We start from the raw sequence: 27,536 nt of genomic DNA, 5'->3' as shown, positions 1-27,536 counted from the left end.
GCTGACAGCCACTGCCCTTTGGTCAAACATCAAGCATACCTCATGCCTCAGCAGGGATGCTGGGAGCCATGGAAAAAAAAATGGCATCAGAACCTAAAATAAAACTCAAATGAGGCCTAGCTTCAAATACGACACAGGCCTATCTTTAACTAGCAAGAGACTGAAACCATTTTAGGAAACATGTTTTGGTCTGCTGGGCCTGAAGGGTATTCCTTTCACCGGGGCACTCTATAACGTGGCTTTCTGCTACATTTCAGCTATTTGGTGTTAACCAGCAGTTCTAACCCCACCCCCTCCTCTCATGACTCCAGCCAGCCCCGCCCCCACCTCTCCCTTCCCTCCCATGGGTTCAGCCAGCACCTCTATCCTTTCCCTCCAGCCCCAGTTCTAACCCCACCCCCTCCTCTCATGGCTCCAGCCAGTCCCCCCCCCCCCCCCAACCACTCCTTTCCCTCCCATGGGTCCGGAGCCGCCGAGAGACTGGGCCAGGCTCGTGACATGGCCGCCCCCAGCCCTGCCCCAGGCCCCACCCCCACTGCCGCCCCCCCTGAGGGGGGCCCGGCGCCAGTGAGCCACAGTCCCACCCACCTCCGCCACCGGGCCCCTTCCACCCAAACCCCCGCCAGCAGAAGTGCTGTACTCTGCAGGGCTTCGGTGCGTCTGACGTCCTGCCTGTGCGAAGATCAGCTGAGAGGAGCGCGTCTGTGTGGGCCGCGCACGCCGGAGTCAGAAGACAGCACTTCCGCTGGAGGGGGTTCGGGTGGAAGGGGCCCGGTGGCGGGTGGGACTGCGGCTCCGGGCCCCCGGGAATTTTGTTCCCCCTCCCCCTCTCGGCGGCCCTGCATAGGTCCAGCAAGCACTTTTCTCCCCTCCCTTCCTCCTCCCCAGGAGTCTTACATACAGCGGTGTGCTGGAGCAGGCTCTCACAGGCTCTTGAGAGCCGTTTGTTAAGTTTTTAAGAATTTTGGGAGCCGGTTCTCCATGGATCCCAAAATGTGGGCTTGGGCCCCTCCTGAATTCTCTTTTACTTTGCTGGCGAGAGACAGCCCCCTGCAGTGATTCAGTCAGAGGTTCTCTCCATGGCCTTCCTTTTGCTGCATCCTACCCTCTCTACTGCAACTTCTTGTTCTGATGCTAAAAACAGTTGCAGTAGAGAGGGTGGGACGTGGCAGGACGAAGGCCACGGAGACAGCCTCTTTCTGTGAATCTCTGCTGGCTGCAGGATCCTGCACTCGTTACCTGCGGGAGGAAAATGGGCATGGACGAAAGGCTTTTTTTTTTTTACAGCAGGAACAAACATTTTTACCTTTCCTGTGGCGCAGTAAAAAGTTTTGTTTCCGCATCTGCGGTGACCGTACATTGACCGTAAGTGAGCGATGCTCCTGGTTTGTATGAGCGATTGCTCACATGCTCACTTTAGAGGGAACACTGGTCTTAATCCTAGTTCTGCTTTTCTTAGGTTTTCTTTTTCCTTTTCTGTAAAATTGAAACTGTAAGTCAGTATTGTTACAGTTTGGGTTTCTCCTAAACTGTCTTTAAATATTAACTGTTTCAATGAAACATTTTTTTTTCTTAGCTTAGAGGTTCCCAAACCTGGTCCTGGAGGCACCCCAGCCAGTTGGGTTTTCAGGATATCCAAAATGAATATTCATGCAAGAGCAATTTCTATGCACTGTTTCCACTGCATGTAAATCTCTCTCATCAGTGGCGTTCCTAGGGGGGCTGACACCTGGGGCGGATCGCTGATGCACCCCGCCCCCCAGGTGCAGCGCCCCCCCGGCGAAAGAACCCCCCCCCCCCGGGTGCACGCCGCTGGGGGGTGGGGTGCCGCGTGCCTGCCGGCTCTTCGTTTTCATGCTCCCTCTGCCCCGGAACAGGAAGTAACCTGTTCCGGGGCAAAGGGAGCATGAAAACGAAGAGCCAACAGGCGCGTGGCACCCCCCTCCCCCCCAGCGGCGTGCACCCGGGGCGGACCGCCCCCACCCCCCCCCCCTTGGTACGCCACTGTCTCTCATGAATATTCATTGTGGATATCCTGAAAACCTGACTGGCTGGGGAGCCTTCAAGACTAGGTTTGGGATCCACTGTCTTAGCCCTTTCTGTTGCTCTAATGTTTATTTTGGATGGTTTAAGATGGTGCCGGAGGGGGGGGGGGGGGGGGGGAAGACCATTTCTGACAATAGGGATAATATATATCGTGGCCTATGGCGGCGATGGAGGAGACTGGCTCACTAGGCGGCCCTAATATAATATAAAATAACACAAACAAACAAACACACAAATATATAAATGGACTATCATAATAGGACACAGTAAGAACATAAAGTAGGTACCTGGTTAGGAGGAAGGGTGGGGGGAGGTAGGGAGGGGGGGGAAGGGATAGAAAGGGAGGGAGAGAGTGTGGGAAGGGGGTAGGGGTAAAGGGCACAGGGGGGGATGTTTAGAGGCTAATGGAGATGGGGGGTGAAAAGTACAAAAAAGTGAGAAACATGTATCAGTAAAGCCTGGATTTTCTTTGATGGTCTATGTTATATTTCCACTGTAAAATGAAGGTGATTTATTGTGCTTGCTATTTCTGTATTGTGTACAGTGTGTTTTTCAGGTCAATAAAAATATTTTTAAAAAAGATGGTGCCAGCAGAAGTTTTTGATGACAAGCAGAACAGTTGCACCCTCATTTTACCTAACACCCCATCAATGGAAGTGGATGATTTGAAGGAGCTGTAACAACGAACTATTGCCCGAGGCAGTGAAAAAAAAATAATAAGGATGTGCATTCATGATCACATATTAAATTCATTAGCCCTTCTTAAAATTATAGGGGCCCTTCAGTGCGCTGAAATCTGGGCTTAACGTGCAACTTTCCAACGTACTTTTATAAGACATTTACCATTTTTTCAAATGTCTGGTTCTGCGCTAATTTTTGCATCAGCGTGTAGTACCTGTAAAAATGAACACGGGAGTCATTACCGCCTCCTATTTAGGAAGTGTGTTCAATTCTGGTCGCCGTATCTCAAAAAGATATAGTGGAATTAGGAAAGGTGCAGAGAAGGGCGACAAAAATTATATGGGAACACTTCCCTATGAGGAAAGGCTAAAGCGGCTAGGGCTCTTCAGCTTGGAAAAAAGGCGGCTGATGGGAGATATGATAGAGGTCTATAAAATAATGGGTGGAGTTGAACGGGTAGATGTGAAGCGTCTGTTCACGCTTTCCAAAAATACTAGGACTAGGGGGCATGCGATCAAGCTACAATGTAGTAAATTTAAAACGAATCAGAGAAAATTTTTCTTCACTCAACATGTAATTCAACTCTGGAATTCATTGCCAGAGAACGTGGTAAAGGCGGTTAGCTTAGCGGAGTTTAAAAAAGGTTTAGACGGCTTCCTAAAGGAAAAGACCATTATTAAATGGACTTGGGAAAAATCCACTATTTCTGGGATAAGCAGTATAAAATGTTTTATATATTTTTGGGATCTTGCCGGGTATTTGTGACCTGGATTGGCCACTGTTGGAAACAGGATGCTGGGCTTGATGGACCTTTGGTCTTTCCCAGTATTGCAATACTTATGTAAGTGGTAAAGGCTCTCTCTTTAACTCCATGTTAGTCAGTTAGCGAGTACTAATCATAATGCACTTTTGCCATGTCGATGGCATGCCTCCTCCAAAAAATATCTTGAAAAAATAACTAATGCATGAGTTAGTCCATGCAAACAGGTAAAATTCCACAAAATGCTTTAATGTGTTAGAGTTTAATGCCCTTTAGTGCCTGAAGAACTGACTTCACGAGCACAATCAATTTGCACTGATTAAAAAGTTCTAATGCAGGTTATAGTTCTTTATTAAAACGAACGTGTGAAAGAAGGAAAAATTCTGAAAATAATGCTTTTTTTTTTTTGCATCTGTACAAATCCCTAAGGAACAAGAAGAAAAAGGAGCCTCCTTTCCAGGATAATGTTCTCACGTCCACCCATGCATGAACCACCGTTTTGATCCTTCTGGAGCCACTGATAGGTTCTAAAATTTTCCATGTGGATAACAACATTGAACAGAGAAGCAGTTGGAAACACAAGCTCACTTTCTCTCTCACAGATACTGAGTAAACTCACAGCTCCTTCCTTTCAGAGATGGGCTAAACCTTAAATAAGAAACCAAAGCATTTCCATACCCTTGTGTAAGCTAACAGCTGTTGGAGGTATTTTAAGCACAAAACAAGGACCATTGTTATATCTGTGCATCCAGTTTGGTGATCCCTCACAACAGTGATTTCTTTTGGGAGCAGGGCTGCCGAGAGGGGGGGCAGTGGGGACAAAAATTCCCCGGGCCTTCAAGGGGGGCCCGACGCTGGGATTAGGCCGCCGGCGCTGCAGTTCCCGGTGTCATCTGCCTGCCTCCTTGGCTCTGCAGAAACCGGAAGTTACATCAGACGAGGGCGGGACACAGGGAGGGAAGGCCAGAAGAGAGGTGATCTGCGACTGCCGCCTTGAATGCAGGGGGCCCGGAGCTGTGGAGGCAGGCAGGTGACACCTGTGGCTTGCGGTAGTGTTGGCGCTTGTTTTTGGCACGTGTTTGGCCATTTTTTTTACCACTGCTAGGAAAAGGGGCATTTTTTAATGGGGCAGTAAATGGCCATGCTAAAATTTAAAGTAGCGCGCAGTTATTTACTGCCTGATCTCTTATCCCCCCCCCCCCCCCACTGATGTAGCAGTAAGGGCTCATATGCTACTTGTGAGGTCATCAGGCAGCATGCTCCATTCTGGCCACAATGCCAATTACCGCCAGGAACGCCCCCCTCCCCCCCCCCCGCCCGCGGTACAAAACAGAAATTTATTTTCTACCACAGAAGCTAGCACGTGCCAACTTTGCCCACGCTACCCCTGCAGTAGTGCCGATTTGGCGCATGCTACCTGCGCATTACCCCTACCGCTGCTTAGTAAAAGGGGCCCCCTTATGCGTTTTCATTCAGCCATTTTTTCAGCACAGAAGCAAAGCCATTGAGAGGTCCTTTTACTAAGGTGTGCTGAAAAATAGCTTGCAGTAGTGTAGGCCTCTTCAGCTTGGAGAAAAGGCAGCTGTAGGAGGTCTATAAAATAATGAGTGGAGTGGAACGGGTAACCGTAAATTGTTTGTTTACTCTTTCCAAAAATACTAGGAATAGGGGGCATGCAATGAAGCTACAAAGTAGCAAATTTAATACGAATCGGAGAAAATGTTTCTTCATTCAGCGTGTAATTAAATTCTGGAAATCGTTAACAGAGAATGTTGTAAAAGCGGTTAGCTTAGCGGGGTTTTTAAAAAAGTCTGGACGGCTTCCTAAGGGAAAAGTCCATAGACCATTAATAAATTGACATGGGGAAAATCCACTGCTTATTTCTGGGATAAGCAGCATAAAATGTATCAGACTTTTTCGGGATCTAGCTAGGTATTTGTGATCTGGATTGGCCACTATTGGAAACTGGATGTTGGGCTTGATGGACCATTGGTCTGTCCCAGTGTGGCAACACTTACATACTTATGTGCAAAGAGGACATATTCCTTGTGAAAGAACACACCCTGTATCAAAAGGGTGTGCATTATTAGTGGCAAATGATAAAGCACAGATTTTCATCTTTTCTGCTCCTTTTCATTTGATAACGACATGCGATAGCATGAGATATTTCATTGACATTTTCCACGCTGTTGCAAAGGAACGCCTGTCCCTGGTAAACTTAGAAGAAAGCCGGAACCTTGACATAAACCCAAGGCCACCAAATGCCACAGACGCTTCTTCTGCAGGGATGTCACTGCTTAAATTCTAGGACCACACATTTTAAGACACTGGCAGTGAAGGTATCCCATCAGTCAGCTGGGAGAAGGTTAAAGGTTAGGCGGGAGTAGTGGGAAAGGACAAGAGTTTGAATACAATTCCATTCAACTAAGGTCTCAGTTTGAAACTAATATTAAAATATCCACGTTCTGAAGAAAATGCCTCGATTATGTAAGACCCATATCCTAAAAAAACTTCAGACTGCCCAAAATACAGCATCAAGTCTCATTTTTGGCAAATCACGATTTCAATGTGCAACACCTCTTCGTGTAAAACTTCACTGGCTCTCTATTAGAGAAAGAATCATCTTCAAATTTCTCACATTAATCCACAAGATTATCCATGATGAATCTCCGGACTATATGCTCAATCTGATTGACCTTCCCACCAGAAACAGGTCTATAACTTCACGGACTTACCTCAACCTACATTACCTCAATTGCATAGGACTCAAGTACAAAACCTACAATGGATCCAACTTCTCCTTCTTAGGCAGCCAACTCTGGAATGCACTCCCCAGACCTATCTGATCAATCAGAAACTATTTACCTTTCCGGAAATCACTAAAAACCCATCTGTTCAAGCAAGTCTATCCAAATGACCAAGACTAACCCTATTAACCCATCTACCCAACACATATTCAGGAGACAATGACATTAACCTAGAATTCATCTCCCACCAAATTTCCCTTTGCTTATCCCATGTCCCATCCCCCTCTCGCCTCCTTCACCCCTCTCCCAATTGCTCGCTTAATCTTGTTTATACCTCTCCTACTCCCTTCACCCTTGCCCATCTATACCTACTTAACCCTTTTATTATTCTGCTATACCTTACTTATAACTTCTCTATCAATACTCTGTAATCCCTATTACTAACTACGTAAGCCGCATTGAACCTGCTTTGAGTGGGAAAGCGCGGGGTACAAATGTAATAATAAATAAAGACGGTACATTAAGTGCAAAATAAACAATCATAAGATAGTTTTACAGAAAGAGATGCGGACAGAAAGATTCAAAACTTACAGAAACCAGCAGTACACTTGCGTCATTTTATCAAGGCTGGGATTGATACAAAAGGAAGGGGAAAGACCAGATCAAGTAATACCTATGACACAACATAAGACTAATTTTTTTTTTTTGGTGGGGGGGGGGGGGGGGGAGAAAAGCAAAAAGGACAATCACCTAGGGCCCCAATTAAGCTAAGTAATGTCAATTTAAGCAGAGCTATGAGACAGAAATGGGCTGGCACTATCAGGGCCTACTATTCCTCACTTTCAGACCTGACCGCTATCCTCTGGATTCTATATAGCGTGCCTAGAGATCCCTGACAAAATCCAGGCGTATTCTATAACAATGCACGTAATCTAATTAGTGTGGATAACAGCACTTAAGTAATAATGAGCACTAACTGGTAATTAGAATTTATGCGCACAACTCGCTAAGTGTATTCTGTCACGCAGTGCGCCTAAATTCTAATGTGCGCAGGCAAAAAGGGGCGTGAATCTAGGTGGAGAAATGGACATTTCATGGGTGTTCTGAAACTTACATATGTTGTTATAGGTTATGGCCCTCTGTGCTTAAATCTACGCCCTGGGATTTTCATCTCATTTTCACTGGTGTAAATGGAGGTGCCTAGTTTTAGGTACTGGGATATTGACTTAGTGTATTCTATATACCATACCTAAATCTAGGCGCCGCTTAGCCGCTTATAGAATATGCTTAGGCGGAAATGTTTTCCATGCGGCATATACAGAATCTCCCCCTATAGGGTTAGCAACTTTCTTGGAAATCTGGGGCCAGTGGTTTTCCACCAGATCATGCCAGAATGCCAACCTGCAACTTCTTTGGACTTTGGTTCTTTACTTCATAGAAGCTGGTACGGTAGGTTTTTTGTTTGTTTGTTTTGTTGTTTTGAAATAGAAAAATGCAACTAATTTGATAGCTATAAACAGATAAGACTGTTTGCACCCTGGTCCACAAAATTGTTTACGGTGAAGCCATGGTCTATATTTCAGACCTCATAGACTTGCCAACTAGGAACACAAAAAGATCAGCACGCACATTCTTGAATCTCCACTTCCCCAGCTGCAAGGGACTTAAATATAAATCCACATATGCATCCAGCTTCTCCTACATAAGTGCGCAACTATGGAACGCGCTACCAAAGGCCATAAAAACAATACACGACCTAACAATCTTCTGAAAACTACTGAAAACCAACCTGTTCAAGAAGGCATACCACACAGATCCATCCTAAATACTAGACAACTAGACTTTACATCAACTAGACAAAACCGAACTCTTTACACTAGACTGATAACCTTCATTGCCACTAATGAAAGTTGCGCAATACGCACTACCTCTTTACTTCTCATGCCGGAAATGAACTTTCTATAGTTGTCTAGCTTATTCTATAATTCACTTTATCATTTAGGAACTTCAATGCAATACCACTTGTATTTCTCTACCCGGAAATAGCGATCGCCATTACGGCATAATGTAAGCCACATTGAGCCTGCAAATTGGTGGGAAAATGTGGGATACAAATGCAACAAATAAATAAATAAATAAATAGACTAACATATTCTTTGCTCCCTGCTTTCAATTCCCAGTTTTCTGTTTCAGTTCCCTCGGCATAAAACTTTCTAAAACTTCATTTTTTTTCCATTTAATCTGTACAAGCACAGGGGTCCTTTTACTCAGGTGTGCTGAAAAATGGCCTGTGCTGGTGTAGACATGTGTATTGGATGCACGAAGGCCCATTTTTCAGCGCACTTGCAAAAAAGGCCTCACTTTATGGCCAAAAACGGATGCGCGGCAAAATAAAAATTGGCGCGCTTCCATTTTGGACCTGAGACCTTACCGCCACCCATTGATTTACCGGTAACGTCTTGTGCGTTAACCGGGCAGTAATCATCGGTGCGTGTACACTGCCGATTACCGCCCGGTTAGCACCGCACACCGGAAATTTTCCATCGCGCATAGTGGACATGCATAAAAAATGAAATTACCGCCCAGGCCACGCGGTAGCCGGGCGTTAGTTTCAAACTGACACACGGGCGCGCGTAGGCGCCTACGCGGTTAGTAATAGGGCACCACAAAGCGTAAACTCTTACAAAATGAATCCATAAACTGATGCTGGACTTTTATTTTAGTGATTGATTTTATTTCTTACATTTATATCCCACATTTTCCCACCTATTTGTAGGCTCAATGTGGCTTACATAGTACCGGAGAGGCCTTTGCAGGCTCCGGTGTGAACAAATACAAAGTAGTGATGTGATAAGATAAAGTTCATGTGGCACAGCCACATTAGGGAATCGTACAACGGAAGAGTTGTGTTATGTCCATTACATTCTTCAGTTTTGTTGTGTTTGTTTTAGAATGAATCGTGCTTGGCTTCCAGAAATCCATTCCCAGTATTATAGGTCTAAAATCTGTAGGAATGACTCCGTAAACATGGAGTCATTGATGCCGATACTGGCTGAATTTGTTAGAAACTAGAATGAAAACAAAGCCCATACATATAATTTAATAAAATAAAGCTGATATGATTCTGTCACGCTGGCCAGAAATAACATCAGTGGCCACTGGATGCAGCTCAAAACCTTTTCCACTGCAGTCGGCATGACAAATGCAACAGAACCAACCCGGGATTTTCACCCTTCCCAAAAGTACTCCACACTCCTGTATTTTCCCCAATGAGTACAAATGACGAAAAACAAAAAATAAATAAAGAATGTCTTTAGTTTGTCAAACAAGACTCATTTCTTTAGAAAAAGGGACAATGTCTATATATTGAACTGCAAAACAGTTTTCAAAATAACTAGGGCTCTGGATTTTCTCTCTCTTTTCTCTCTCCCCACCCCGTGGTAATTGCCAGTTATTTTCCGTAACATAAGATTAATCACTTCTTTAAACTAGGGAAGTGGAAATGTAGAAAATGGAGGCTACAACATCCGTGAATATGATCAGATTTTCACGCTTGCCATTTACTACCTTGCGTTTTGTTTCTCAAACTAATTGCCAACTGCAGAACCACCCAAAGCTGTCTCTCATGCTGCATACGCTATGTCTGGGGACTAATTGTCCCTTTGTTAAGGAAGCTACTTTATATCACCAGGGAGGCAGCATTGTATGCGATAAGTCCAACACTGTAGAATTACACTGGCTCCCCATTAAGGAACGTATTGCCTTCAAGGTCTGCACCTTGATTCACAGGATTATTTATGGAGAAGTTCCTGGATACATGCTAAATCTAATTGACCTACCACCCAGAAACAGTTCCAGTTTTTCTCGATCCTACTTAAATTTACATTACCCAGATTGCAGCGGCCTTAAATACAAGTCTACCTACGCATCTAGCTTCTCCTTCATAGGACCACAGCTGCGGAATGCACTACCAAAATCTTTAAAATCAACTCAGAACCATCTAAATTTCAGGAAATTACTGAAGACCACCCTGTTCAAGAAGGCTTACCTTCCTGACCCAACCTAATGTACCTCTTTGATACAGCAAAATCCATGGACCTTATCTTTTTCACTTTTATTATAATTGTTGTTCTGATACCTATATGTTTACTATTACATTGTTTAATTGTATTTTATTGAACTGTAGCCTGCCCTACGGTCTTGTGTAAACCACATTGAGCCTACAACTAGTGGGGAAATGTGGGGAACAAATGTGTTAAATAAATAAATGTTACCTCCGTGGTTGACGACAGTGAAAGAGTGTGTTTAAGAAACAACTTAAAAGCATATTTATGTTGCTACTAATTGGGTGTCCGCCATGTACGTCTGATCTGGACTGGTCACTGTTGGAAACAAGATACTGGGCTAGATGGACCATTGGTCTGACCCAGTATGGCTATTCTTATTTTCACAGGTCTGCTTTGGTGTAGGCTGAGGGCTAAGCTTTTTATATATAAGCCACATTGAGCCTGCAAATAGGTGGGAAAATGTGAGATACAAATGTAACAAACAAATATATTAAGCAGGGTGATTCAGTTTATTAATATTTAATTTAATTTATTTGGATTCATTTACTGCCTTTTTGAAAGAATTCACTCAAGGCGGTGTACAGTAAGATTAAATCAAACATAAGCAATAGACAATTACAGCAGTAAAAATATTCAAACAACAATACAAAGAATGGCATTGAGGGGCATTTTCGATAGGACATCTAAAAATCAGACTTTGGATGTTTTGCAAAAAGACCAAAATCTGAATAGGAAAAAAGGTCATTTTCAAAAAAGAACAATGTTTTATTTTTTTGAAAATTCTGTTTTGAACAAGGTTTTGTGATTTGGACATTTTGTTTTTGGTCCTGAAAAAAAAAAAAGTCAAAGTGCAAAATGCACAAAATCAAGCCAATAGGATGTAGGAGGAGCCAGCATTTTTAGTAGACTGGTCCCCCTGATATCCCAGGGAAGCAATAGGGCACCCTAGGGGGCAGTGCAGTGAACTTCATAAAATGCTCCCAGGTACACACCTCACCATTGCTCCCTTACCTTGTCTGCTGAGACCCCTAAAACCTACCCCAAACCCATTACCCCCAACTGTACACCACTACCATAGCCGTTAAGGGTGAAGGGGGCACTTATATGTGGGTACAGTAGGTTTCTGGTGAATTTTGGAAGGCTCATAGTTTCCACCACAAGTTAACAGTTAGGGGGAGGTATGGGCCTGGGTCCACCTGTCTGCAGTGTACTGCACCGAGCACTAGACTACTCCAGGGACCTGCATGCTATTCTGATGTACCTGAGTATAACATCTGAGGCTGGCAAGTAATGTTTTTAATCACATTTTGGGGGTGGGAGGTCAGTGACCACTAAGGGAGGAAAGGGAGGTCATCCCTGATTCCATCCTTTGGTCATCTGGTCATTTAGGCCACCTTTATGTGCCTTACTCATTATAAAAGTAGGTCTAGCTCAAAACATTTTAGTTTTAGTCCTGGATGGTTTTGCTTTGTTCCATTATAGCTGAAAAACTTCCAAGTGTTAGGAATGCCCAGATCCTGCCCTTAACACACCCTTGAAACACCCCCTTCTGATTTGAATACACTTCTAACAGACTTCATAGCAAAATGTCTAAAACTTGGTTTTGAAAATTCCAATTTGGATGTTTCCAAATGCAGATTTATGCCACTTTTGGCACGTTTTTCTCTTTTGAAAATGAGCTCCATAGTATAATACTTTACTATGTCAACACAATATGTAGTAGAACATTTTGACAGACAGCGTAAGGTATAAACAAAGATGGAACATACAGATAGGTAAGAGAGTAAGAGGAGTTAGAAAGTAAGGCGACTAATTTAAAGAAAGGTGCAGATGAGGTTAGTGAGATAATTAAACGTGATCTCAGCTAGTGTAGGAGTGGATATGTATGTTTGTGGGTGAAATTTTGTTTTGTATTTTGGTTGATGGTTTAATCGACATGAATGTATAAATAAATTATAAGAGACATCAGAGAGGCAGCACGGAAGCAGAAACTTCTCACCATTTGATCCAACTTTCTGGATGACCTTGGACATGTCACAGTCTCCCCTGCACAATCTGACCATGTTCACCTTGCTTGCTCCTGGAAAGTCTTTAATATTTTCCAGTGAAGAAAACATAATTATGTTTGGAAGTCCCTTCAAATTTTGAAAATATGCCGAAAGGTACTTCATTCAGGCGCTGGGTACTAAGCATTTTCCCCACCGTTTCTAAATGCTAGAAAACCCTTTAGCGCACTCGTCTCCTAAATGCTTTTAAAGATATGCACAGAAGAGAGGACCATGGTTTCTAGGGATGGGTGGTTCGCAGCGGCATGAGATACATAACGGACGTGCGCCAAGTGGAATTTCACGCGCATAGGTCATTTTGATTTTGCCGCACATCCATTTTTGGCCAAAAAAGAGAGGCCTTTTTTAAAAAAAATAGATCGGTGCGCACCCAAAACCCACGCCTACACTACCGCAAGCCATTTTTTCAGCGCGCCTTTGTAAAAGGACTCCTGTGTCCTCTATTCACACTGTTTGTGTCAAGAGCCTGCACTCTTCTTCCAAACTAACAAGAAAAGGGATGGAGCCTCAAAGAGACTGGCTTCAAAATGCAAAAGACGACTTACCAAACCACAATTAATAATGCTGCAAATGATGGGAGAAAAAGAAATGAAATGTAAAGGACATTTCTGGGCTACTCAATCTCTCAACAGTTTTTTCTCATCTTACTTTTGGCCCTGGGGAGCAGGTAGCCAGTGGCGTAGCAAGGGCGGGGCGGTGGGGGCGGTTCGCCCCGGGTGTCAACGGGTGGGGGGGTGCATCCGTCCACCCCCCCCACCCGGCGCAGCGCCTCCCCCGACACGGTCCCCACCTGCCTACGAGCTCCATCCATCTGCAGCGCTGCTGTAAAAATCGCTTCGTCGGCCCTTCCCTCACTCACTGTCTCCCGCCCTCTGACGTAACTTCCTATTTCCTCAAGGGCGGGACACAGTGAGTGAGGGAAGGGCCGACGAAGCGATTTCTTCTTTACAGCAGCACTGCAGATGGATGGAGCTCGTAGGCAGGTGGGGACCGTGTCGGGGTGGTGCTATGCCGGAGGGGGTATCGACGCCGGTGGGGGGTGTCGTGTTGGTCTGCACCCGGGGGGGGGGGGTGCAGCGGCAATCCACCCCGGGTGGCAGCCGCCCCCGCTACGCTACTGCAGGTACCCATTAATCTGCAGACACAATAGAGTTTATGGTTAGGCTATGCAGCTCTCAGAAGCTCAGGCAAAAGGAATGTAATACAGCTACAATTTAAATGATGGACAGTAAGCTATGAGAGAAGAAAAGTACAGGGGAAACAGAAAGGTGCCATTATGATTATGTCTGTTATTTTATTGATTTTGTCTGTTATAATTTGTATATGTTGCTGAATATTATATATGCAAATTTTGTTATCCGCATAGGATTTATGAGATACTAGTAAAAAAAAAAGGCCCGTTTCTGAAACAAATGAAACGGGCACTAGCCAGGTTTTCCTCGTAGTGTGTATGTTTCAGTGAGTGTGTGTGTGAGAGTGACTGTGTGAGAGAGAGAGAGAGTGACTATGCGATTGTGTGTCAGAGAGAGATTGTGTCTGTGTGGTTGTGTATCTGTGAGTGAGTGTGTGTGTGTTTCAGAATGACTGTGTGCGAGGGCGTATGTGAGACACAGTGAGTGTGAGTGTGTCCCCCCCTCCTACTCCTCTCTTCCCCTTTGCCCCCCCCCCCCCCTCTTATGATAGCTAAAGTAGCATCCCTTCCCTTACAGGCGAGGGCAGGGCAAACACTCATGGGCAAACTTTGATCTACACCACCACAGATTTAGAATGTTGGGACTTATGGAGGCTTCATTAGAATGTTGGAGGTGCGTTTTATATATAAAGAAGAAGCGGGGCTACAAGAGTTTTTATAAGAAACAATTTTTACAACAAACAACAGTTGCAGTGGCCCAGCTAAGTCACAGACGAGTAGCCGTTTTTTTTTTTTAAGGGAAGGGGGGAATATTTCCATGACAGTACAGAGTAGTGGATATGGTCCCAGGATATTCCATAACGTGGAATGTGCTATTTAATGGTACACAGTGACATAAAATGAATATAGGAGGTTTATTTCCTGACCATAAGAATCAAAGTACTCAGATTCCATACAAGTACACGGCAATAATAAATACGTCAAAGTCAGTGACTGTAATCAGCCCTTTTGTCCCCTGGTAGCTAAAGCAATGCTCCATGCCATTGTGTTGAAAAGATGAAGTGTTTTAATATGTTTTCTCTATAAGTACGATGGTCCTGTTATATGAGAGAAATCACAGCCGTGCATTATTGATAGCAGAGGACACGGGAGATGCAGGGAGCTGTGCTGGAGGAATACCAGTCTTTCCATTTGAAGATTTGCAGACTGAAAGTTCACACTAAAGGGAAAGAGAATGGGACTTGATATACTGCTTTTCTGTGGTTTTTGCAACTACATTCAAGGCAGTTTACATGGTAATGGTCAGGTATTAATTTTTACCTGGGGCAATGGAGAGTTAAGTGACTTGCCCAGAGTCACAAGGAGCTGCAGTAGGAACTGAACACAGTTCCCCAGGATCAAAGTCCACTGCACTAACCACTAGGCTACTCCTCCACTAGCAACATTCCATGTAGAATCTCAAATAGTAGCAACATTCCAGAATCTCAAATAGCAACAGAATCTCAACATTCCATCTAGAATCTCTCTCAAATATGGATGATATACTGCCTGTCTGAGGTTTTTGCAACTACATCCAAAGCGGTTTACATAGTATATACAGGTACTTATTTGTACGTGGGCAATGGAGGGTTAAGTGACTTGCCCAGAGTCACAAGGGGCTGCAGTGGGAATTGAACCCAGTTCCCCAAGATCAAAGTCCACTGCACTAACCACTAGGCTACTCCTCCACTAGCAACATTCCATGTAGACTCTCAAATAGGGAAAGGGGACTTAATATACTGCCTGTCTGTGGTTTTTGCAACTACATTCAAAGCTGTTTACATAGTATATGCAGGTACTTACTTGTACCTGAGGCAAGGGAGGGTTAAGTGACTGGCCCAGCGTCACAAGGAGCGGCAGTGCACATGTGGCTTTTGATGTTAAACAAATTAATACAGGGAAAATGTTGCAATGCTTAACACACCGTCCTTTTGATAAGATATAGGAGCAATGGTTGGCAATGTAGCCTTGTGGCAAAAGCTATAGAACTGTACAGGCTAGAGAACCAAGGCTAGAACTGCCTCACCCAAGAATCCTGAACAAGTCAAGGTGCTACTCTGCTTCCTTGTCAATGATTGGCTGCCAGTTTCTTATCAAGGGGCTCTTTGCTGGGAAAACCCTTTGTTTTAATGAAATAAGGGGCTCCCGGGAACATGTGACAACTTCCTCCAGTAGACCCATGTCTCATGCCTTCATTTAAATCTTCATATAATTATCCCCAGTTGTGTCTGATTATTCAAATAAAAACTTCTGCTTTAAGATACTAAGGGGGGAGTTATCAATGTGGGCTACCATTAAGATGTGCTATTTTACCACTAACTTGTGCTATTTTAGTGCAGGTCCCATTTTATGCAATAAGTTCTAGTTACTAATAACTGGGGTTAACAGTAAAAATGTGTCTTAATGTTAGCCCATGTTAATAATTTCCCACTCAATTTAAGAAAAAATAAATAAATGTCTCTAGAAATCAAAATCACTTCTATATAAAATGAAAGTGAGCCAATTACTGGACAATCCTTGGAAGTTTTATGACAGGAGACAGTGTGATGTCTCACCCGTGTACCAGCCATATTGTGAGACTCCAAACATTTATTACATTTGTACCCCACGCTTTCCCACACATAGCAGGTTCAATACGGCTTACATAGTAAATAGAATTACAAAGTTCTTGTAAGGAGAAATATTACAGACTATAGTAAACATAGTAAAGGCCTTAAGAATATATGAATTGAATACGGAAAGGTGCAACAAAGAAAGTATAAGGAAAAGGGAATGGGAGGGGTAAGGTGTAGGGAAGATGGTGAAGAAGGACTAAGGGATAAGCATGAAAGAGAATTGGGAGATATGGTCTAAGATATAACCATCATCAGAACAGGAGTCATGTGGGTGGGCTTATATGGTTAGGTCGGGTCATTTGGGTAAGCTTGCTTTTGAAAACAATAGCAAACTTATGAGGTTTATGACTGCCTATGTGTATATATATGTGCGTGTGTTTATTTGACAACATTTTTATTTATTTGAAAGTTTCCCATATATAACCCAAGGCCTTTTTTTAACCTCTGGGGGGGGGGGGGGGAATCCCCACAACCTGGTCCCAACGCTTAGTCAGAGCCGTGGCCTTTCTTAAAACTGCCCCCTACAACAATCGAGCCTTCCACGGCTCCAGAGCACCCGCATCTGTGAACTGTGGCTCACGCTCCAGGACCCCCCCCCCCCCAAGGTAAAAAAATGTAAAAGCCTTGGGCTATGTATGGGAAGGATTCAAATAATAATTAAAAAATCTGTCAAATTAAAAAACACACACACATATGCAGTCATAAACCTCACAAGTTTACTATTGCTTTTAATAGCATCTGCGAATGTTTGCGGTCACACAACATGGTGATAAGCTCCGCCCACTGCCTCCAGCCCACAGAATGGGTCAGATAGGTTCATTTAGCCTCCTATTGTAAAACCTCCTTGGGACGATCAAGCCATTATGACATCATTGATGAGGTTACCTCTTAGGCATTGGTGGAATGTGGCATTATGACATCACAATCTCAGCTCCTGTACCACACACTGCACACTCCACCAATCAAGCCATTATGACATCATTGATGAGGTTACCTCTTAGGCATTGGTGGAATGTGGCATTATGATATCACAATCTCAGCTCTTGTACCAGACACTGCACACTAAGGGGAGAAAGTTATCAATGTGGGCTACCATTAAAATGCATTATTTTACCAGTAACTGAACTATTTTATGCAATGAGACCTAGCAACTAATAACTGGGGTTAACAGTAAAATAACATGCATTAATAGTAGTCCACATTGATAAGTACACCCCAAAAGCTCCCAAAGTATTTTGTTAGACCATAATTAAGACGTCAGTTGGTTGTCTTAGATAAATTTGTTTTCCATTAGCCCACTCTAAAATCATTTACTGTAAGTGAACTTTAAAGTTGGGGGAGAGGGAGACCTTTAGCTGACACCTCCAATCTACATGACTGTGGGCAATATTAAAACAAATGAAATTTTATTTTAAAAAAAAGCTTAGAAGACATTTTATTAAACAGGCCATCAGTAAATAGGATGCCAATTCCTTCTCGTTTTTCTTTAACAATTTCCATTTCTAGGCATCCCCCCAAATATCCTGGGCCTTACTATCTCAAATACACATTCACGGAAGATTTGGCCTGGCCGGCTACTTCTCTCATTATACTTGAACCAGGCAGGGAAAGATTTAAGATGCCAGTGCCGACAGACAGCATTAGGGAGAGACTATTTCTCCACCAAAGATCATAAGCAGGTCCTAAAACAAGCAAACTTGGGGGTCCTTTTACTAAGGTGCACTGAAAAATGGCCTGCACCTAAAAAAAAAAATGCCTTAACATTTTTGCCAAAAATGGGACGTGAGGCAAAATGAAAATTGCCACGTGTCCATTTTGGGTCTGAGACTTTACGACAATGCCACTTGACGCACATAGCTGCTGCACATCAGAAAATAACAAAATATTTTTCAGACGCAAGTAGCGGATGCGCGCCAAAATTTAAATTACCGCACAAGGGCCACATGGTAACCAGGCGGTAACTCCAATTTGGCGCACGCAGGCGCCTACACAGCTTAGTAAAAGGGCCCCTTGGGCTCCTGTTTAGCCGTGTTAATCTGCACCTTCAAAATCTGGTGCTTTGACCAATCATCTATGTTAAAACCCAGGCCTGGAACAAGGAGTAGAAAACTGACTGGGCCAGGGTGTTAGCAGAACTTTCCATGGCAAGGCAACGTTCACGAATGGACACAGACAATATTCCTCCTTGAAATAAATGCTTCCCCTCCCAGTCAAAGAACCTTTGTTTTCATTGGTTCTCGGCACCTTTCACATTTTAATACCTGCATTGTGGTGGCTGTGTTTGTAAAGCCCTGAAGTCCCACTTAAAAGCAGTATATCTTACAGTTGCATTGCTTTTTTCCAAGAAAGAAAATTAAGAGCAGCGTAGACTACTCTCAAAAAGCTTAAATAAATACAAAGCTTCCAATGCAGCTCAGGAGCCCTGTGGCCAGGTTCCAGCTCTCTCCAAACGACCCACAGAGGTTTCAAGAACAAGTCTGTTCAGCAAACCAGAGTCCAAGGAGATTCCCCCTCACTGCCAGAAATAGGAAGACGGTGTATTTTGCTTTTTATGCATATTTCTCCCACGCTTAATTGTTTTTCTTAGCGAAGGAAAGCAATCAAAGGGCAACGAAATTAATTTGCGATTTTATACTCAGGAGACGGCATGCATAATTCCCGGAAGTACTGATCTGAGCCCATTTCAGCATTCTCAATGTCAAACTGCACAATTGCATTCGCGTTAATTTCCAACGGGGAGAAGTTATTTTTTTTTATAGATATAATTCATTTCTAGGAATTGGCAAAATAAATCATTAGCTACAGTTAGGAATTTAATAGCCCGTGAACTCCAGTGCAATGCTGACAGAGTTTAATTTATCATTTATTAAGGAGCACGGCTTTTCTAAGCTGTTCTGGCAACCGCAATGGCTCAAGGAGAAGGCGTCACATTTCCGTGCAAAAAAATCTTTGGAAATCCGCAGGTGGCTGTCTGTGTTAGGAAGGGGCTTCCTGCAGACACCTGTGGAAACATCTGGACTTTTTTTGTAATGTCTCGTCTTGTTTAATGCTGACTAGCAGTGCAGATCCTTCGTAACCTTCCCGAGCTTCACAAAACATAAACATTTCTGTTTGCAGAAGAGAGAATGAAATTGTCCTGTTTGGCCACCTGGATGCACTGAACCAAAAGGTCAGAGACACTGGATAAAACATTTCTTTTCTTTTTTCAGCTGAAGCTCTCTAGCTAGCCAGAGATGTATTATGAAAGGATTTCACCCACAACAGGTTAACCAACCTTCATTCCTGTTTATAAAAGACTGTGCTATCATAAGAAAAAAACAAGTTATGATAAATAGCCCCTTTGCTTTGACAAAAGGAGAGGTGAAAAATGATTGCTAATTACCAGAAGGTGTTTTTGGTGCGTGTTAAAGGCAGTATCACATGCCTGTGATTTCTTATAAAAAGATATGGAGAGAAATAGGTGTCCAACACAGAGTTAATTAAGGATTCTAATATGTTTATCACCAGAATCAAATCTCCATACATCTTCATGGATAACTTGTGCATAAAATTTGCATGGTATTATGATTTCAGTTGTAAAATGTAACCTTGATTTTACAGTATTTTCTTCATAAAAGTCTACTGGTAAATCTTACAAAGTCATAAAAATCTCTTTTTTTTTTTTTTTTACATTCTGTCTTAAAGAAACAGTACTGGATGAAAATATGTCAAAGCAATAAAAAAAAACCCTGTCTTTTTCTTATCATCAAATAGGAAATATTTGTTTCAAGGTCCACTTATTTTATCACTGGAAGCATGGTGCTACTGTCCTGTTTATCATCACAAATGAGCCACACCCTCAGTAGAAAGAACACGTTTAAAAATCTATTTTTTTTAAAAAGTCAACACATTTAGTTTTCTATATAAAATTACTCTATAGATATTGTGATAGAGCAAAAAAAAAAAAAAAAAAGACAGCAGTAAATCCAAGGAAGGTTTAAACACACACACTCTCTCTTCCCAAAACCCTAGGCAAACTGGCGTGTTGAGGACTAAAGCTGAAACTTGCTCTATGAGTTTATCAGAAAGAGTATGACTCCTTCCTCTGACATTATTTGTCTTGCTCTGGAGATATTAGCTAGTTCTTTTTGACAGAATCTTTATCTGTTCAATTCAGTAGATTTGAGATGACACACTTTCAATCTGAATGAATTATTTAATCTGCAAGACCAAAGGTCGCGGTTCCACTGGATAATGCTTTAGTACTCTCCGAAAAGAGTTGATTTATTCTAAGGGGAAAAGACCCTATGGGCAGAGGACACTCACAGGGCTCCGGAACTAATCCAGAGTGGTCCAAACTCATTTTGGAGTCCTGTTTAGTGCCTTGTTTCTGTGATAGGTTGGCAGATTCGATATACCTGCAGTCTCTCTGCTGGTATAAAAGATAATAATACAGTCATTTAGGAGGGAACATTAAAATGTAGCCAGGAAAATGTTGACATTCTGCAAATATTTTAAGAGAAATAATCTGACATTTGAAAGAAGCACACTCGTGTTTTCAAATAGCTAATTTAAAATATCTCAGAGAGAGCAATGACCTAAAAATGTAATTTCCCTGCCCTTTCTAAAATACCAGCAAGCAAGTTATTTTGTTAAGAAGGTTTTCACCCCTTCGTAACTACATTGCAGTGATATAGTTTTTCATATTGGGTTAGGCATGTCTATATATCCTTTCGGGTGCAGAGAAATTGCTTGTCACAGTATAGATTAATTTTCCCAGGTTCCCTCCACGCTGAGAAGAAAAACCTCCAGCTAGAGCATAAAGGAGTAATCGGTGCTGGGTACTTACTTTGGAAACACCCTGAAGATTCCTCTATTTTTAAACGCTGACATGTTTCCAGGTCTAGATTTCAACAGTTTAGTCCCAGGGTGTTACTGCTGTTCAATCAGGGCAGAAGCGTTGCTGATTGGAATTAGCAAGTCCTCAGCAGTGAGGTGGTCCGTTTCTGAAAGAGGGTCAGAGGGGGCTCTCAGGATGTCTCAACCATGTTCAAAATAGCCCCTCCCCCAGTAAATCTCGAAATCTTCTTCTCAGGCAGGGCATGGGTATAACTCTTACACAAGTCCATGGAAAGTTTTAGTTGGGAATCCTAAAGTATATTTAACACAACCAAGAAAAACTTGGGGGGGGGGGGGGTGGCCTTTATATATAGTTTTAAAGATGGCATTAACTATCTGCTTCTCATAAGAATAACCTGCCCTAATGGTTAAAGAAGCGGGTTGAGAACCAAGGAAGTGAAGATTTAAATCCCACTGCTGCTGCTTGTCATCTTCCTTAAGTCACTTAACCCTCCTTTGTTTCGGGTGCAAAGTTAGATTGGAACCCTCTGGGGACAGAGTGATTGGCCTTGAGCTACTACTGAAAAGGTGTGAGGTAATCCAAAAATCTTTCTCCTTGACACAATTCCAAACAAACCCTATACTTTGGGCATGCGATTTCAGTTCTGTTTTAATAACAAAAGAGACCTAAATCCAAAGGAAGGAGGAATCTTTCTAAAAAAAAAAAACGTGAATATTTCATAAGGTCTAGCTATGAATATAGGAAATTGTATCCATCAATCCTGGGAAAAAGTATATTTGTGGCTTTCCCCGTTGGATGTTAAGGCCTCTGACTCCAGAATCTTCTTTTCAACTCGGTTCCTGGTAGCTACCGTCCAGGACTGCTTGCTGATGTAAAATATAATTTGATGGCTTCAGTTCTTCTCTGGAAATCACTGTGGGGACTCAGCGTACCCAGATAATAGGTGTGGAACTCACAGGTGAAGCATGTTTTCTGCAGTGAAGGACTGCATGCTTCTCACAGATAGATGTCACCCATGGACCACGCTTGAATCGGTGTGGCAGCAAAAACAAAGTTATGAGAGTAATCTGAGGAAAAAGGAGCTGCTACAATTTGAATAAATAGTCATTGTTTTTCTAAAAAAAAAAAAAAAAGCCTCTCTAGGGTTCATATGTTGCTTTTCTAATATTTTTTTTAAGACAATGCATTCCAGGACTGATTTAAATCGCAGTTGTCACTTATTTCTTAGTAGGCTTCAAGTGAGCCCTAAACTTAAAAGCAGGACGTATATATTGTATTATTCAGTTACGTTCAGCCATTGCACAGCTAAGTATTTGGCCGTGGGGGGTGGGTAGTCGTTTGCTAGAGATTTAATGTAAAATTCAAGAAAAACCCCTGTTAAAAAAAAAAGTCACGTTGTGAAAAAGCACAGAGCAAATTCTCTGCCTGCTCCTTCCTCTTTTCCACAGTAAGAATGAAAATATTAACTTGGAAAATTGTGAAGCAGCCCTGATTACCTGATCCGGTGCAGATGGAAAGAGGTGGTCAGGCCCGTTGCTGCTCTTAGCATTTTAATAGCTACACTGCTATCCCAATGGCAGGTTAAAGGCCAGCAAGGTGTGTGGGGGGGGGGGGGGGGGGCGCAGAGAGGCTATTCTTGAATTATAAACTCCTGTAAGGCTCAGAGTGGGTCCATCCCAGAATACTGCCTGGGATGGTACACGGTATCTTAACACTTCTGTTCATTGCCGATGGTGTCAAAGGAGCCTGCCCTGGCTACCACACCGCCCGTGCTGGCATCTTGCCATTTCCAGGTACTGATGAGGTCATTTTATGATTGAGAGGGGGGGGGGGAGGTGCTGCTGCTTCGCTTTATTGCTGCCCTCCAAACGTTTAATGTCTTCAGGCCCCCATACAGAACAGCGATCTTGTCTTTATTAAAGAAGGGCATTTATTCAATAATTAAAAAAAAAAACCACGCAACCTCAGGTCTTATTAGTAACCCAATACAGATCCTGTGCTAAGTGTGGCTCGCTGATGGTCTGGATGCTGATCATCCTTTTTTGGGGGGGTTGGAATCGAAGCTCTCTGCTTCCAAAATAACGTTCGATTCTGAAACACACAAACTAGCCCGCAGGACTCCGGCACACACCACTGGTGCTTAACGTACCCTATGAAGCGGATTTCATTCATTCATTCACTCACAAAGAATTCGCATAGCCTGTTGACTGCAAGATCCAGAAGGACAGATGGCTTCATTTCTCTAGCTTCTCTCTCATTAAACAAAGGGGGGGGGGGGGGGAATCTAAGCTGATAATGGCCCCTGCTCTCTCTCTAACCAGCACCTTCAAGACTTTACCCTACCTCTTTGCTAGATGAGTGCCCCCGCCCCTCCCCCTCTGCTCAAGCTGGAGAGAGCATCAGCCCCGGTATTTTCGCCTCTACCTGCATCTCCCCCCCCCCCCCACCACCACCCTTGCCACTGAGCAAACCGCAGTCTCTTCAGAAAGCAGCAGCAGCCCTAGTCGCCCATTTCAAAGTTAGCCCTCCAAGCAACAGTAGCCCAGGCGGTTCTGAAATGTCATTTTGACATCGATTCTTCCTTCCCCTCCCCCCCCCAGCCCAATCTGCAGCTGGGCACCAAGAGCAGCGATCTGGCCCTCGGAATGATGCTAAGACATAAATGATACATTGAGATGGCTCCCCATTAACAGGATCATAAAAAATATATCACGCTGATGAAGCCTTCCAGAGCCCATCGCAGTCCAGTCATTAGAAACGGGTTTTCAGAGGCTGTGGGTTTCGGATCTGCTGGAAGATCCGCCTGCGATATGATGAGATTTTGGGGCATGCATGATTAACTGCCTCCCGTGGACTGGAATTCCCAAAGCCTGCTGAAACGGATTTGGAATTTATTTCGCTTTGCAATGCATTAAAAAAAAAAAAAAAAAAACGGACAGAGATCATTTACCTGGCAGGATCCGATCGCCCCCTTCCAGCGCCGTGCATAATCCTCTTTGTGTCCCTTTCCAACCACACACATCACCACACAAAAATAAAAAGGCAAGGAAAAGGCAAAATGCAAAAACTTTGGTTCTTGCTAGTTCAGCGGGCTGATCCGGATCTCCCCTCCGCGCCAGAATCCACTTGGGCGGCCAGCGGAATCCCGAACCGGAGCCGGCCGTGTCGCTGCCTTCCCCGGAGCGGACCCTCCTTCCCTAGGAGGCAGTGGCATCATCGTGCCCTCTCCACCACCTCTTCCTCCTGCCAGCCCCCGGCTCCGGCATCCCAGCACATCCACTTGCCCCCTCGTCGTCCTTCCAGAGGAGGGGGGGGGGGGGGGGGAGAGAAGGAAAGGAATCAAGAAAGCTGCAGTAGCCCCTGATCAGGAACAGGAGCCCTGCGACTCCGGCAGGGCTGTGCTTGGAGCAGGCGTGTGACTGTGACCAAGGTCCTGCGCTTGCCTTGCTGCAGCCAGGACGCCCGAGAGAGATCTGCCTGCTAATAATGTAAAGTCATACCTTCCCCCCCACCCCAGGGAGATGTTTACAGTAAGGAATTCAGCTGATGCCTCTTCTCTTTCTCCTCCGGAGTCCCTCCTACTCTTTGCAGCTTCAAGAATGCTTGGAAGGCAAGAGGCGAAGTGAGAGCTTTCCAAGAGCCCCAAGTCAGGCTGCTGCCTTTAACTCCTCCCCTGCTGAATCAGCCGGCCCAGGGCTGCCTCCAGCCCACCTCCCCTCCCCTGATGCTTTCCTACGACACTTGCTTTTTTTTTTTTTTTTTTTTGACGCTATTTTGCTCTATCCGGCTTGCCCCTGTTTCGAAAACGTTTAAAACCAGAAGTGATTTGAAGCCATCTCTATATATTTCGTCCTCGTATCGGGCCACATTTTAACACATCATTTTGGTGCATCAGGCAGCTGGGAATAAAACAAGTGAGCTTTCCTGGATTTATCCCCCCCCCCCCTCCTCTAGGTACAGGAATGGGGTAAGTGAGTCTGCCACGTCCGGGAGGGAGAGAAGGGGGGTTCAGGGTTGCTCCTGGCTCTCTCCACATTTCTTTGGTGACATAAGCGACCAGGGTGAAGAAGTTGGTTGCTGAATCCTAAGCAGAACGTGAAAGGAAGAGAAATGAGCTGCGAGAACAGATGGTGCTGGGGCTGGATGGAGACTACCTAAAGTTTGGGGAAGGGTTGGAAGACCTCGGTGGCAGCTACCGCCAGCTCGGATCAGCCATCAACCTTCTCCAAGGAGAAGCATGAGAAGCAAAGCGTCAGATGCACTGAAGTCCTCGGTTATCGGGGATTTGTGTATTTACTGCAGAGGGCTCTTTGCAACCTCCTTTGCTGAGCTGTAAGTTCTGCGGTGGATGGGTGGCTGCCTTTCGCATTCAATAACGTTGTTATAGCACTCGCGAGCTGTAAAGTCAGCATTTTGGAGAGGCTGCATGACTTTTATCTTAGCTAAAGTTACTGTAGGGAATTAGCCGACTTGTCTGTTCATGATGCGGTGCTCTCTGGTTAATTCGACACCGATTTCGAGCAGGGGAAATTCTCCAGGCTATCATTTCATTCTGTGGCTTGCTTCGGAACGATTTCCGCCTGTTTAAAATAAAAAGGTGTGCTGATTTTTTATTATGCTACACCGATCAAAAAAAAAAAAAATCTGAGTATATTGTTCATGTCTTGATGTTAGAAATTTGGTTTAGGTGGCTCCGGGAGGGGATTCTGGTAACAAAACCAGAAGCCCTCTCCCTCCCTGCATTTTCATAGATTCATCAATAAAGGAGACACCGATTTAGGAAAATCCCTAAGAAACTGCAGCCCTGTGTGTCTCCTCGGCCTGAACTATGAATCACATTCAAGAAGGGCGAGTCAGATAATTTGCTTTTTTTTTTTTTTTTTGCCTTTTCAGTGTCAGCTGAATTGCTTTAGACAATAATTGGTAACAGCTGTATATAAAAGCCTCAGCCGAGCCAGTGAGGTTTTGTCCATCGCTTTCTGCAAATTCAGTTCAGGTGGAGCAGGGACGAACTGCTATGTAGATGCAAAAAACAGAGAAGTAGATAAATAGGTGAATTAATTGTAGCGCTTCTCCTCCCCCCATGGCTTATCACCATTTTTCACTTTACCAAGCTAAGGCAGATTCCCAGTGGATAAAGAACCGAAGGGGATATACATTTAAGCTATAAGGGGCGCCAGAGTGGATTTCCAGCAAAAAGAGGAAAAGTAAGCTCTTTGAGCAGGGACTGTCTTTCTTCTATGTTTGTGCAGCGCTGCGTATGCCTTGTAGCGCTATAGAAATGCTAAATAGTAGTAGTAGTAGAATCTGCCAGTTTCCTCTCACAAAGAACTTTCTCTGGGGGGAAAAAAAGAGCTTTCAAGAATTAGGATCCCCCCCCCCCCAAAAAAAAAAAAAACCGTTGGTGAGGGTAGAGCATTCAATTGATGACCTCCATTCTAAATAGCATTTGTTGAGGACTTCAGGTTATCAATAGAAATCAAACAAAATAAAACATGGAAAAGAAAATAAGATGATACCTTTTTTATTGGACATGTCTTAATACATTTCTTGATTAGCTTTCGAAGGTTGCCCTTCTTCCTCAGATCGGAAATAAGCAAATGTGGTAGCAGATAGTATATATAAGAGAAACATCAAAGCATTACTTTGACAGTCTGACAGAGTGGGAGGGTGGGGGTACCATGGGGACATCAAAGCATTTCATTGATATTCTAACAGGATGGTGTGGGAAGGTGAGAGGAGGGTGATAAACAGAGAAATACAACTTTATGGTTTATAATGAGTTAGAAAACCCAGATCCTTATTAAGTCCTGTTTGTTGGGTGTCAAAATATTCAATCATTCTTATTTCAAAGGTCTTACGTTCCTGTATTGTTTTAAAATTACCTTTCAGTAATTTTGTTTGATTTCTATTGATAACCTTTAAGAGTGGACTAACACGGCTACCACACCTCTCTACTTGAGGACTTCAGGAAAGCAGTGTGCTCTTTGGTTGTTAAGAGGGGGCAAGTAGCAACCCACCTTACAGACGACCCTTTTATGTGCTGTCCACCCTACTTTGCTTGAGGTAGGCTGCTCTTTTTAGGTTCCCCCTGGCCTTCCTCCTTCTTTAAGGTGTTATAATTAACATGATTTTATCTTGATGGGCAGACTGGATGGACCGTACAGGTCTTTATCTGCCATCATTTACTATGTTAAGCAGAATAGCCAGGGGGGGTGGGAGATTATGCTTGTGCTCTTAAACTTCTGGGAGCCCAAAACAGACAGCAGGAGGTCTCTGAAGTAGGTTGCTTACGGGGCTATTTTCAAAGCACTAAAGACTTTCCAAAGTTACATAGTAACCCATGGAACGCTGCAGTAACACGAGACCCCAAATGTTTTCCCACCAGGTGGACAGGCGGTGCCTTTTAGCCCTGGTCAGCCGGGGATTTACAGTAATCTCATCAGACAGTCTCTCGGGTGTCACATGTGAAGCGAGTTCAGCCGGTCTCGGAGGAATGTCCCTGCAGCAGCCGTGACACAGAGCTGACATTCATTACTCCAG

The 27,536-nt window shown here is 43.8% G+C and overlaps 1 protein-coding gene across 4 annotated transcripts in view; it reads right to left on the bottom strand.

The window, feature by feature from the left end:
- Window positions 1–24,302, bottom strand: part of LOC115459537 (leucine-rich repeat transmembrane protein FLRT2-like) — a 147,999-nt gene extending 123,697 nt beyond the window's left edge. The window contains exons 1-2 of one of the 4 annotated variants that reach the window (XM_030189353.1): window positions 23,944–23,971; window positions 20,459–20,564 (exon numbers count right to left, since the gene is read on the bottom strand). The gene's annotated coding sequence lies outside the window, so the exon portion shown is untranslated. Of the gene's footprint in view, window positions 1–20,458; window positions 20,565–20,981; window positions 21,384–23,943 lie in introns of those variants that run through there. The other 3 variants (XM_030189352.1, XM_030189354.1, XM_030189355.1) reach the window with 3 other exon arrangements.
- Between the last annotated feature and the right edge of the window lie 3,234 nt (window positions 24,303–27,536).

This window comes from Microcaecilia unicolor, unplaced genomic scaffold, assembly GCF_901765095.1.
Source record: "Microcaecilia unicolor unplaced genomic scaffold, aMicUni1.1, whole genome shotgun sequence".
In the NCBI taxonomy this organism is placed as follows: Eukaryota; Metazoa; Chordata; class Amphibia; order Gymnophiona; family Siphonopidae; genus Microcaecilia; species Microcaecilia unicolor.
The sequence above is the reverse complement of the archived record's forward strand: the minus strand, read 5'-3'. Positions and strand labels throughout refer to the sequence as shown.